At 31.6% G+C, this 15499-nt stretch overlaps 1 long non-coding RNA gene across 1 annotated transcript; it reads right to left on the bottom strand.

Moving 5' to 3' along the window:
• Positions 1-4859: 4859 nt before the first annotated feature.
• On the bottom strand, positions 4860-14651 carry LOC115034514. Its single transcript, XR_003839876.1, has 2 exons — positions 14164-14651; positions 4860-5310 (listed from the first exon to the last, which is right to left on the bottom strand). It is a non-coding gene; the product is annotated as an uncharacterized LOC115034514 (long non-coding RNA).
• Positions 14652-15499: the final 848 nt, after the last annotated feature.

Below are 15499 nucleotides of genomic sequence, written 5' to 3'. Positions count from 1 at the left end.
AGGGCTTTTCAGAAAAAGAGCACTATGTCGCATAGATAAATTTCTTCTTTACGTGTTGTGAAAATTTGGTAGCTCTATAGCAAATATGGTGCTAGAAAAGTTGTCCCGCGCAAAACAGTTTTTGCCATGTCGTACATTTGTAAGACGGAGACAACGTATGCGAGTGTAGCGTCCTCTTAACAGTCTATAATTTAAATATATTTCTCAATTGTTTAAAAATATAAAAGCCAAACTGATTAGTAGTGAATAATTAATTTTAATACAATTTAAAAAAAAGTCATATGGTGTTAACATGCAGAAGTTTTTTTGAATAATATTTTATGGTGAAAGACCATAGAGAAAAATAGGTGCTTCTATAACATATTATAATAATTTATAGAATCTATACCGGTATTGTACCGGCCAAATCAGGATGAATGGCAGCTCTATATATATATATATATATATATATTATGTACAATAATAACAATCTAATAGGTAATAATCTCAAAAAAATTTATCAAAGCACCAACCATGTGCACCCACTACCCAGATACTAATATTATTCCTATCTATATATTATGTACTACTTAAAATCAAACTTTACTCCCTCAAAATCGAATTTGAAATCAGTCAATACAAATACTAATCACACAACACTTCTTCTTCCGCCAATTCTGACCACCTGTCTCTAAGACTCTCGTCCTTTCTTAAATCATCCATCAACCTATTTATTTTTCTTCTAACCACTGTCTTCAATAAATTCTGGATTTCCAACAGTAGTCAAATATTAATATCAATAATCACCTCCTAAAAATTTAAAATGTACTTATAAAAAAAATCTAACCTAAACTAGCTGAAGTACCTAAATGTCCCTTCGATCACGTCATCCAGACATCCAATTTGTCCAATTCCGCACACACAGATAAACTCGTTTTTTTTGTAACATACCAATTGAAAATTTTCTTTTTAGTAATTTAATAGAAAAAAAGTCAGTTTTGTTTATTTAAAGGAGATTGTGATAAATAATAATGATCATAGAAGGGGAACAGTATAATAATATATTTATAAGTAGAAATGTAGAATGCTAATTTCATTGCGATATATATTATAATTTATAACCCATAACGGGACTGGCAGATGTTTCTAGAAAAGAGAAGGACGAATCAAAAAAGGATAAGTCATGACCTATGAGGGGCAGATGGCGTGGCTGGGGAAAAAAGGAAAAAAACCGAATGAAGATTAGAAAAACGGTTATATGATCGCGGTCGCTATAGAGAATTGGCAGTAATTAGATAGTTGGTAAGAGGTTTAATTTTAAATTATAGTTTGACGATAACTTACAGCATTGAAAAAACGATTCTATAAAAGCTGATAAATACCAACATAAAAATAGTCAAGAATTCGTTAGGATGTTAGAGTTTATTGTATTGTCATTTTATACTGTTTAATTTATGGTATTGTGTTTTTTTCAAAAACGACTGCAATTTGAAAAAAATGATATTTCTATTTATTTTACAATGTAGATAATAATATAATCTAATATATCAACTAAGGTGCTGGATGAAATATCATTTTTACAGATCCTGCATTGCAGGATTGCAAGAATAGTTTCTCGTTAAAAAAACACACTATTTGCGGTATCAATATATTTATAGTCATTCGGTTACGACTGGCAAATGAACTATAATGCTTTAATCTTGTCGCGGTCGGTATTATCATCGTCGTCATCGCCAAACGCGCGTTGACGACTCTTGGCTTTGGTGGCTGTTCACTGTTCAGACTGCTCGGAGAGAACGGTGACGGTATATTTATATTTATCAAAACATCGTTTTTAATCGGTTGACAAAAAAGCGAAAAAAATGCGCTTCCGGCAAATGCGTCTGTCTGCTTGCCCATAGTAGTTGCCTGCCGTTGTCTGCGGTCTCGAACCCGTCTCATACATACCGCCGCGACGCCGCCGCCGCCGCCGGTCGTAGTAATAAAAAAATATGTTTCTGTTTTTCTTATATATATAAAAAAATAATTATATTGTAATATGTATTTTAAATCGAGCCTCGTGGCCGCGTGAGGGCGACGGCCGCCATGGCGGGAAATGCGTATACAAGCGTGTATACTGTACCATAGTAGTTGCGCGCGCACCGACACCGCCGCCGGGGTCATTGTACCCGCAGAGAGACCGCCGCCATCTCACCACCCCACCGCGCACACCGATACGATGTTACTATTATTGTTATACGACTTCGGCGGCTATGCAACGGTCTCGCATGGTACGCGGAAAACGGAACGGAGGTGGTGGTCACAGGCAAGCGCGCAATCAATGAAGCGGCATCGTCGTCGTTGTCGTCGCCGTCTCAACAGCTATAAAACAACAAAAAATAGGGTCACAGGAATATTATCGTTTCGCTTAATTAATTATTTTCCAATATTGTTTGTTTATTATCGCTAGGCGTATACAACTACGCTATGCGTCCGTTATGCGTCGCCACGCCGCAGACTTACTACAAAATTATTACGACACGCGATAGGATTGAAGATCCACGCGCTTTTCACGTTTCTTCACTTTTCTTTAGGGGCGAGGGTGCACGCGCCCTCTGGGTTCAGCGTACGTTTAGCGCCATCTGCCGGTGAAGGTGCGTGCGCGAGTTTGTTTTCGTCAAACGGGTCCCACCCCCTCCACCGGATCTCGACGAAATCAGACCAACACGGTTCCCCTTCGACGTTTTGTAACCGGAAACGAGTTTTGTTGTTGTTGTTGTTGTTTATATCATTGCTATTATTTTCTCTCTTTTTCTATTCGTTTCTAGAAATGTTCGTGTTGACGTCCCTCGCGACCATATTATGAAGGAAACACGTCGGTCTCCGGTCGACCGTCATTATTCATCCGCCTCTGCGCGTTAATCTCCGTATAAAAATAAGATAGAGGTGCACGGGAATATCATTATAACTATCAACCACTATGATAATAAAATACTTTGAAGGGTTCAATCGTTGCCGGTTTGGCCGATCGGGGTCAATCCATATTCCATATGGTTTTTCAATATACAACAAGTCTGATGCTCACGTGCTGGACCCATATTATAATGTGATAGTATATTAATTTGAGATAAAAATCTGACGCAATCGCCACCGCCCTGATATATGCGTAGCACTTTCATAATAATATATTATACGCTACAACACAATACGAGTTATCGCAATAATAACGCGTTTATCGACGAATAATAATTGTTTACGCCGATTTCGGGGAATGGTATAACGACCGCCGAAGACTGCTGATACTCGGAAATCAACCCTTGGTACTCGGCGGCGGCGCGTCGTAAAATATGAAGATTATCGTTTAGAAACCAGAGGATTTTTATAGGGCCATAAAACCCACATCCCGGATATTGGCCGAACTCTGTGTAATCGACCCTGACCACTTCTGTCTGCTGCGAGTAGTGCAACGCCCTTGTTATTGTTCACCGGTTGTTGGCGGTCGACGTAGGCCGAACACTTAGCGGCCACCGATGATAATAATTATATTATTTATTATATTATGTTCGGCACACGTTGCTTGTTGTTTCGACGCCTCTGAAAACGTTATTCGGGCATCGTCCGCGCCGAACGTCAGTAGATAATATTTTAAACATAAAAACGTAAGACATGATACCTTGGTAGTATTTTTAAATATCGGCGCACTAAGACACAAATAAAAGAAATCACGAAAGCGGCTCTGCGTTATGGTTGTAGTTAGTGTGCCCCGTCATCGCGTAGGTCACTGGATGTACTTATTCAATTTTGTTTTGAATTTGATGATAAATGAGTCATTGTATACGAAAAGCGATTCTGAGGGAAGGTGCAGGTCTGTCAGCTTATATATTATTTTCTAAGGATATTTTAATATTTTTTTAAAATTTATATTGCAATTGGTAATTTATTTTTCTACTAGCTGAATAACTAGGCGTTGCCCGCAAAAAATTGTTGATTCATTAACTCCTTTTAGGTGTAATTCGCTGTGGCAGCTGTGCATATCATATTATATTTTAATTTTTAGCCATCTCACGTGGAGTTGGCCCGTGAGTCTCGCTTATGGTTATGCGAACAATATATTATTAGCTGAGCAATCTACCTGCGTTAGATTACACTATTACAGACACAGTGAAGTTGGTGATAAGGCAAATGAATCAGTTAGGGTAACAGTCTATCAATTTTTTCCATGCTTACCCCTTTTAACACTCGTAAGGTTGAATTTTGAAATATCATTTCTTAGGGGTTTTTTGCACCATAAAACAAAACTACTGTCCAAATTTCATTCTCATAGCTTCAGCGGTTCTGGTTGGCGATGATGAATCACTCAGGCCAAGTCATTTTATGTTATATAGAGATTACTAATCGGTAGGTTAAATTAATTTTTGCCAAATCATAGGTACTATTATATATTTATATATGTATTGTAAATTAAGAAGGTACTTCTAGACGGAGCAGTTTTTTCCGTGCGGCACGTAGTTCGGTTTTGCGTTAAAATTGCCAATTTTTTATAATTTTTCTATAATTTTTTCAGTTTTGATCCTTAAAAATACTGAGTAGATCCAATTTTCTACCAGAAGTTACCCTAAAAGTTAAAAATTGAAGCGTTTTTAATGCTTATAAAAGTGATGTTGGACACTTGAAAAAACACTTACTGCACATCATTGAACTTGTAAGACGAATACATTCATCGTTCTGCTCAGAATCTACAATAGACAACCGCTGAGAAGTGTTGTAATTGTTCGTGATTATCTGAGAATAAGGTACCGTCATTAAATATTATAGTTAAAGTTGTCAAATAATATGTTTACGTAATTACGTAGTATCTTAATATGAATGCGTGTATAAATATAAAATATAAAGCATGTAAGTATTTAAAGTTTGTAGAATTTATTCAAGTAATAACAACAATCAGAGAATATAATGAGTTTAATTAAAATTATGATATTTAGACTAAATGATTGAAATAAATATAATATTATAATTTAAAATACATTTTATTTTTAATTAACTAAAAAATATTCAAACTACTAAAAAAAAAATGTTCAATTTACATGTAAATGTACAAAATTTACTATAATACTTAGAACCGTTGCTTAAGGTTCATATAAGTAATTACATTTTCATATACTTAAAAAGGTATTTTTTAATTGTTTCTCAGTTGTAAATTTGATCTTGATGGATATTGTTCTCATAGGAATAGTTGCGGAGAAACTTTCTCCCCTCTATTTTATTGACCGGATGTCAAATAACTTGACCATACTTGGGTACACGCACACTTCCGGATCCCCGCAAACGGAAATTGCGCAGCGATCTAGAGATCTATAAAACAGCATGTGATAATTATCATTATTGTCACGAATATGGTACTATAAAAATATTGTAGGTACACATTGTGTGCTTATTAAAAAAAATTGCATAAAAAAGAAAAAAGAATAGGTAGTAAAAAAATGCACTCATGAATATAATCATATAATCATTTTCGAATGACCTAGTGGGCTCGGTTAGAGCCCATTCATTTTATTTTCATTTTTTATTCATAGAGTTCAACTATAAATTGTATTATCTAGGTGTGTGTGTTATTGCCTTTTTATGAATGGCTTGTGAGTGTGACATCAAACGTACACACTACACACACAAATACACACAGGAAGTTGCATGCCAAGCAGATTAGAAAACTAGACAGACGGTTTTTGCGTGGGAAGGGGAAGTAATAGTGCACACCGGAAGGAGGAATATAATGGCCAAAGAGTAGATTGATGTTAATAATTGAAATCAATGGAATCAATCTAATTCTTTTTTTTTTTTAATATGCACGTTCAACTAACAAGTCGGTAATTAGGTACACTAAACTATTTACTTTATAGGTATTTGATTATATCTATTCTGTTTAAATAATAAGAATAATATCATATATTTAAATATACGTATTTAGTATAATATACATAATATTTGCTTTATAGGAATATAATTATTTATACAACACACATTTCAATTACAGACCAACTTCTGCGTAAATGCATGTCTATTAGGAAAAATTCAAGACATTAATAACAATTACTGTAATTCATTAATAATATTACAATTAATGAATTATACTCGTATACATCGTATAATCTAATGATTTAAATAACTATATACATTTGAGAGGACTAACAATTATTTTGCAGCAATTACATAAGATATAATAATTATAATAGTTAATTTAACAGATGTCAAAGTGTTACACATTAGCCATAAAAACAATATTATATAGGAACAAAAATATTTCAAAACTTAAAGTATTAATAAATATTTTGTTTAGGATTTTTTTATCACCCCAAACAGAAATTTGTATTATACAGATTGTTATGAGCTATATTCTCGGAACTACTTTCATTACATTTTTAATGGAAATTTCAGTTTTACGTTCATACGTCAGAGTTATTGACGTTTATTAACCTTTTAAACGTAAAAAAAAACCGGTAAGAAATCTAAGAACATTATTAGTAATACATCACAAGTGGTTCAAACTTCAAGTGAAAAATTAAATATACGATTGTAGCTTATTATAATTTATATAGGTATGCATAATATACAATGATTATATTATATGAAAATAACTATTATTTACACAGTTATTTAAATGTCATTTATCATTTGTTGATTATAATATTTAATTTGAATAAATTAAATTCATTCATCATTTATTTAAACGTGTAACACGTTTATAAGAAATGAATGAATCATATTGAATAAGACCAAACATCACTTAGAAATTAGAATCATTACATAATTTTAAGATGTGAATAATTATTTCACAGTAAACAGTCGAATAATAATTATTAAAGTTTATAGGGATTATTATTTTTCTTTGGTAGAAAATTATGGGTTCAAACTGCAATGATATGAAAATTAAATATTAATTTTTGAACATTCTTTTAAACACTGAACTAAAAATGAATTTTTTAAACAATGAAAGAATTACTTAAATTAAATTATTTTATATTTAACCATGAATCATAGAATTTTTAAAACAAAATAAAAATTGTAATCAACTATTTTTTATTTTTTCAAAATTTATTATGAATATAAATATAAAATAAAAAGTGATTGCAGGATGGCTATTTTACGTATTATTGTGTAACTGAGTGTAAGACAATTTGAATGAAATATATTTTACTTAGTCACTTAGATATATTATGCAATGTTATTCTTGTAAAGGTAACTATCATTTTTTTGAAAAGTATGTACGTTTTTGGAAATATGAAGGTGCTTTCTGAATTTGACGATATTATAAAAATACGCTTTATACGTATTATACTGTTCATTATTGTTATAATAAATTTTTGAAGTTTTTTTATATTTTTGAATGATTTTACTCAGCATATATTTTTAATTCAGAAGTACTTAGAATATTTTTTTGAGAATTTTAGTGCATAATAATCAATTTTCAAACAAGTATTTAGTAAGTTATAATTATTTAAAGTTTTGAGAACAGAGTAGTATGCAAATATTTTGGTATTTTGGCATTTTGTGAGGTACTTACCACTTATACCTGTCTGGTGGACCTCACTATTTCTTTATTGTGCCGAATAAAAAGTCTATGAAATAGAAAATTACTGATATTTGTCAAAAATATTAACACTTTTTCATAATTTATAATTGTACAATATTGGTTTTATTCTAATACATTAGTATGTTTAATTTAAATTTAAACAATATTCGATAAATTACAATACCTAAAATTAAGTTTAAAATTATTACAATATTTATATGTGGTTTTAATGAGATTGTTATAATATAATTGGTATTTGCCATTTGGTTGAAAAGGTTTAAAATGACGCGAGTGTGCCATTTATTAATATTAAATGTACTGCAGGTTGGTCAACTCTAATTTAAAATTTAGATGACAGAAATAAAAAGGTAACCTGAAAAATGTTGATCCACCACTCAACACTCCACTTTTAAATACTTATAAGTTATATATAATTATCAAGTCGTTCAAAATTCGGTTTTTATAAAACATTGAAACTATTTTAAATAGTATTTTGTTTTAAGTGTACAAAATGTTGGCATTAAAAACAGTGAAAAGCATAGTCAATATTATAACGATAAAAAACTTTTTTTCTTTGTAATAATATATATCTTTTAAATACATATGTAAGAAAATATATTTACGATCAAAATTTATACTTTTCGATAAAATTAATGTTTACCTTTAAAAAAAATCACCTTACATATTAGGTGCACTGACAATTTTAATTGCGTATGCGTTCCATGAATAAAACACGATTGTTTTAGTGACACTTTTTAACCCATCATTTTTGTCAATTATAATTATAAATAATTACGTATTCGTTATTTCTAGTCATTATTAGTTCACTTCATTTAATTGACTAATAAATCACAACTAAATATATAAACGATTGTTTATATAGGTACCTACTAATTACTATTACTATAGGTATAATCCTAATAAAATTACAAAAAAAGTTCAATTATTAGGTAATTTTATCAAAAAGCAGTAGTGTTAAGTATATTATTATTACCTATTAGGTTTATAATAAAATTATACTTACATAATATAATATAATCAATAATAATTTGCATTACCTAAGTATCATATTTATCAATTTCAATTGTAACAGAAAAATGTAATATAATATTATGATGTCAGGATTGTTACTTTCTACTAAATTATATACATATTCAATATTAATTACATTTTAATTTTATAGAAGAGTGTTTCCTACGAAGTTTCTATATCTATATACTTATCATTTAGACAGTCGGAAAACGTTTGAGCATTATTATATAATTATGTGTTGAAATAAAAATATTTTTATAACCCATTATATTTCAATTGTTTTTCATTGAGTAAAACGACAACTGAAATATCCTATTAAGTTGTCATCCTACTAAGTAGGTATATATATGACAACCGCAAATATGCTCAATATACTGAAGTTCTAAAAAAAATCATGGTTTGAATGTTTTAAGGTGATAATGGTAATCGAATGTAATAATACATGCACAATAATATTGCAGTACGCAATATTGTAGTTGTGCATTACGATTTAGAGACGTGTTTTGAAGCGCATCCTGAATAAGGTAAATAGGAGCACGCAACCGGATGCACCGGATCTAGCTGAATATTTAAACTTTAAATTGCCTTGACAAAAGAGATAAATAGATACAAATTGTACACGTCATACAATTTCTCCTGTTATGGCATATATATATTACACTTGAAGGCTGATCGCCGAGGGCTGTGAGGTATGTTTGAGGGTTAATAAGTATAACAGCAGACAAATTGTCGTCGAGAGAGTATTATAATATAATATTATAATTTATTGTAATAGTAATACGACAAGATAACTTAGGGAAATTGTACAAAATATTTTAACGTGGAGATTGTAAGCTGGTAAAGTATACTTATAGGTATACTAAAGAAGTATAATAATATTATACGACAGTCGACAGTCACAAGTATATTATTATGTTTTAAAATACATTCTTTCGAGTAACAATATTTCGTCATGCTACTTCACACCTATAATTACTCTATGATTATAATTTTATAACATTGACTGCTTTGAGATTATCCTAAATAGTATATTGTATACATTCGATTTTAACGCCAATTCAACATCGTCTACCCTACACAATAATCAATAATTGAAAACACGGAATAAAAAAAGAACAGATTGAACACGCCGACTGTGAATGCAATTTCAAGTTTTATGTGTAAAAGTTGTTTGCTGTTTGCATAAAAATTAAACACCTGGCGATGGCGTTAAGCCAAAACTCTAACAGCCGTCAATATTATTGTGCTAAAAAATACGTACAATAAATACAATACAACACAATACATACGCATACTGCATTTACTATTGGGGAATTCCTAATTAATGTATATAGGTATTCAATATGTATCGGTATAATATGTTGTTTTCTAAAGAATATATTATTAAAATGTACTTAGTTCGATATGCTTAATTATAATTTAACCAGGGCAAAAACTAAAAAACATTTTAATTGCTTTTTTGAACTATGAAATAAAACAACTTATTTGCTTTTGCAATAATCAGGTATCGCTTTAAAATATATATTATTAAAAGATATCTTAAAGTTCATAATAATTATAAAATAGAGTAAGTAAAACATCTATTGATATTATTATTATTATGATCAAACATCACTATACTGCGTTAGGTAGACGATTTTAAAAACGGCGTATCAAAATGTTGATACCATTTTGAAGTTATTCGGATAAAGTGCCAGTGTAACATTAATATTTGATATAGATAATATAATACATAATACCCACTGTCCCTTATTAACATGTATCAATAACACCGGGGAATGAGGATTGAGGACATTATATTATGTCAGGAACTCCAAATAATGGGTTAGTGGTTTTATTATCTACTTATCCCGAATTTGAAATCGTATACTCTATACAATATACATTAGGTACCTACATACAATACTTTGGTTGCCTTATGAATATAAAATTATATGAACAGAAAATAAAGATATCAAAGGTTTCTTGATTTGGTTGTCTGCAGTCTGACCTTGTTTTGATTTGTGATATCAGCATTTCCCAAATATATTATCCTTAATAATATTTCGGATAAGTCATCTAAGGAATTCGTAATAAATAATAATGGCGATTGATATAAAAGTGTTTATAATCAATGGTTATACTAGCTGAAAGGTCATTTTAAAGTCTAATACCTAATACATTAACGTAAAATGCATTTTCGCATTTTTTTTAAAAATATTTATCTATTAAGCAGTCGATCATATTTGTTATTATTATATTAGTTGTACATTTTAAAATTATCATAAAATTTACTTAAAAATAATAATCTCAATAAAATCGTCCAAAGTGCCCTATAGATAATATTCTTACCTTTAAATTTTATACTCCAATTTTAGAATTTACAGAATAAAATATGTACAATTTGCCATGTTGTGCGCTTGTAAGACGGAGACAAAAATTAATGCCCGTGTGATGTCCTATTAAGTGATACATATTTTGTTTATTTCTATTAATTGTAATCATACTGTTAAAATATAATTAGCAAATCAAAATATTAAAGAAATATATTCTTGTAAATTAAATATTATTAACATTCCGTATTAAAATGTTTCAGAAATTCAGTTCAAAAATGTTTATTTTTTTTGTTAACAAACTAATGATTATTGCAAATAGACATATGTAAACAAAAGAATCATTCAAGCACGTTCCAGACACAGTATTTTTAAGCGAGAAATCAGCGTAGTCAATGGTCGTAATTACCAATGTATGAAATGTACCATATTCCTAAAATATAATGAGATTACAAAAATGAATGATAATACACGTTTTTAACTACAACAATTAAACATTGTTGATTTGGCCTGCAGGAACTGTGAAGTGCATAAAATATAAAAAAAGTAAAAATAAGCTAATTTAAAGAAAGTGCCAACTCTTTTTTAAAAATAATTATATTCATAAAAAATATAAAATGACAAAAGTTTTGAAATAAAAATTTTCAATTACTTTAAAAGGTCACTTCATAACAGTTATAATAATTTTGAGTGCCATTGGATGCATTTATAAAAATATATGATTATTTTTTAGAGGGTTTTTTCGTAAGGTTGGAATTTTTTATAGACATAGGGAAAATGTGGGAATAACGGCCAACGAAGCGGGAATATCGGCCACCGAAGCGAGAATCCATATATCTCCGGTAATAAAAATCCAAATATTTAACTATTGCTTAAATTATTATCTTGTTAGCTAGTACATAATTATATAAGTTTTAAATCTTTAGAGTTAAGTGCAATATTTTTTTTTTTTTTTTTTGGAATAAAAAAGAAAATGACCGCCATCACCCATATAGTGGAGTAACACCTATACAGAGATATATTTCACGAACATATTTATTATGTATAGGTAATTCAAATTTAACAGATCCAATACAGTGGTGACTGATGAGGAACACATGAAACATGCTATATACAGCAAAGCATGGTTCTTTGGTTTTTATCTCTAATTATTATTAAAATCGTAGTATATACGTATATCGTAGTATATATCGTAGAATCGATTAACCAAAAAATACTTTTGTTCTGTATTACGTCGTAGTGTCGAACTTAATTCAACGTTATTTCAGGGTCCATTTGGGGAGCGGTACTTGTTCGATGGAGGGGTGATGAATGAGATGATTTAAAATTTCGTAAATGTAAATGGTTGTGTGAAATAGAAATCTGTATAAAATATGTAACATGTAAATTTTTGCTCACTTTTTGTTACATGCCCAACAAATATGTTATATTTGACGGATTGTAAAATAAATCGTAGTCGTATGACTATACTGTGACAGCGGCAACGATTAATGCGGGTGCCTTGACCAGGGCAAAAGAAAAAGGGTCGTCCAGGAAAGCGTTGTCGCCGGCGTTACATCGGTGGTGGAAAGCGGACTTTTACCCCGCAGAATTATGTAAGTTGGGACAGTTGTTTTTCGCAGAGTTTCCCTCATACACATAATATTATGGTCGTACAGCTAATAAATCAATTAATAAGTGCCGTTTGGGTTTATCACACGAGCATTTAAGAAGACCACTTATACTTATATTTTACGTACTGTCAAAACAGTTGAAATGAGTACGAGTTTGAACTTTCTCGGCCTCCTACAACTTCAATATTAATTTTTTAAATCTGAAAAAAATCTAGTATAGGCGCACAGTATAAATGACTAAATTTGAATAAAAAAATAAATAATATTTAACTATAACTTGGTTAAACACAAAAATAAAAAAATGGGTGTTCCAAGTCGCATTGAGTTTCGGGTGACATGAAACAGTAAGGTTTTTAATGTTTTTGAGCATTTAACCTACCATACGTTTTACTTGGAAAACAAATAAGGTTTTTAAAACATATTTGTACATACGGTAACCCAAATAAGTCAATAGGTGACCTAAATATTTTATAAAAAATAAACACACTCTCTTTACAACCGACTACCCGGCAGTCTCTTGTATCGGTTCCAGTATGTTTCAAGTCACCCTTTTTTATCAATGAATGAATAAAATCAGATTATGAATATTTTAAAATAATGTTTGGACTAGTTTGTAATAAAACTGTTGTACATCAATTGAAAAATATGCATACTTGAATTTTGTGTCTCAAACGGTTACAGTTTGGTGACTTAAATTTGGTCTAAAAAAAAAGAAAATGTGTTTATTTAATAACAGTTTGTAACATTAAATTCTGTTTAATGTTAAGAAATATAAAAAATTATGATAAAATATTTCTGATTAGAAATGTAACAACATAAAATATTATGGTAAGATCAACGATATCTAATGAAAACTCACGAAGTTTTATCAAATTCAATAAAGAAAAGTCACAGTGTTCCAAGTCACCCCTCAAATTCCATTTCACCCGCTTTGACGGTAATCAAGAAAGAGTCTAGACGTAGGCTATAATTGACCCCGATTTAGTCTACTACCCTTTAATACCATCGTCCCGTATCCACACAATGTTCTAAAACACATTTATTATTTCTCTTTCTACGTAATCAACGACCACCACTTTTGATATTATTTTGACACCCCGCGAAGTAGGCGGGTATTTATCATAACACGGATTGACCACTTTTAATATTATTCCTAATGTTCGGCATGTATATTAGGTTTATCGCATTGACCCTTACAGTTTGTCCGCGTAATTACGACTTATCGTCAATAATCAATGCATAACCTATTATAGTCTACCGCATACCAAATAGCGTAACCGAGTTAAATTGATGTTTCGGGGTCCGACACGAAATGTCTACGTAATTTTGATGAGTGGTGACGACAATAGCTGACAACCTTATTATTATCAACGTAGAGTCGATGTATGTCTGCGAATAATGCGCAGAGATGGCGCAATAAACCGTGCAGTCATGACGTCATAGATTGCCTGACACGTTATCGGACACGTCCGGGTACGGTAACGGGGCCAAGGTCACGGAGAGGGTGACGACGACGACGACGACGTCCTCGACTGGGAATCTTGGAGAAGAGTGAAGGGAGGGGGTTTTGGCATAGTCGAGACGTAACAAACACAATACACCGTCTGATAACAATAATAATACCTACAATAACACTGAAGCTTAACGGGTTTGACGAATTCACAATATATTTTGTACTCACACGATTCAACGATGGTGACAGTGCGACGATGCGACGGCGAGCAGGCGGACACGGGGGCGGCGGCACGGGCGTAGTTCGCTGGGCATCGTGTCACCCGAGCATTAAGGGCCAAAATCCAGTGTCGTCGGGTCCGGAGCGAGCTTCCGGTCCAGTGAAACGATCCAGCCACCGAGATCGCGATTCAAGGTTTTACGTAAAAAGAAAATGTGAAAATCGAAACAAAATACCTAATATTCGTCACGCGATGAAAAACAAAAATGCCGGTTTTTCCCCGGTTTGATGTTGTCGTCCTGTCCGCAATTATTGTTCGGTTTTGCACGCAATCGTTCACACGCGATGGACTTTTGGCAAGAGAACTCCGTTATCAATCATATGGATTTAATGGATTAACACGGGCACATGAGCGGCAGACTGTTACAACGATTCGTGATAACGAGAATCTTTCTCGCATCTGAGTTTCACGTGCGCAATATTATTATAGTATCGCCACTAGGCCAAGACTAACATATGGCTACAAAGCGTTTTTTGTGCACCGGCAGATCGCGCAGTGTCCGAGAAGCCTTATAAATCGGTTTGCTCTACCACCTCTCCTACAGTTCAACCGTGTTGTAATCGGTAGCACCACTCATTCGGAATATTTCTTGAAATAATGCAATTTTGCAGTTTTGCAGATACCACACCGCGTTCCACTGGATGGCGCCTCAAGGAATGTTTGTGAAGATTTTATCGGGTTTTCGCCAAAATTGTGTATGAAAAAACAAATGTAATTTAAATGCACTTTATTATTGTAATACTGTGTATTTGTGTAGCATCTACATTAAATTCGTAAGTTTCCTAGATCAAAAATTACTATGAAAATTAAATTAGGTTATATCATAATATGTAGATACACACGAAAAGATAATGAAAGGTGCTATTATTTTAGGGGCAACATTTAGGCAATTTCAAATCTGGTCTTAGCCGCTTGACATCTATGCGTTAGTAAGTTGTAATTTGTAAACGAACATTATTGTAAATGTCATTCATTGCGGGTACCACTCTCGTACGCGCAAACACGTGTCAATAACTCAATAGCAATATACAATTCACCATACGAGATTACGACAACTTTCACATTGTTTTGACAAAATTAAAGATAGCTAACGTTGTCTGATTTTGATGCTGAAAAAATATTTTAATTCAGCAGAAAAATGTCTGTAGATCGTACGAAACACTTTCCGTTTATAATTTTAATTTTAATAATGATTTGGAAAAATCTATATTTACAAGTTTTCAATTACAGTTAACAATAATATAAGATTTAATTTTTACAAAGTGTTCCGTACGATCTATAGAC

Source organism: Acyrthosiphon pisum, chromosome A3 (assembly GCF_005508785.2).
Source record: "Acyrthosiphon pisum isolate AL4f chromosome A3, pea_aphid_22Mar2018_4r6ur, whole genome shotgun sequence".
In the NCBI taxonomy this organism is placed as follows: Eukaryota; Metazoa; Arthropoda; class Insecta; order Hemiptera; family Aphididae; genus Acyrthosiphon; species Acyrthosiphon pisum.
This window is presented reverse-complemented; position numbering and strand designations above follow the sequence as displayed.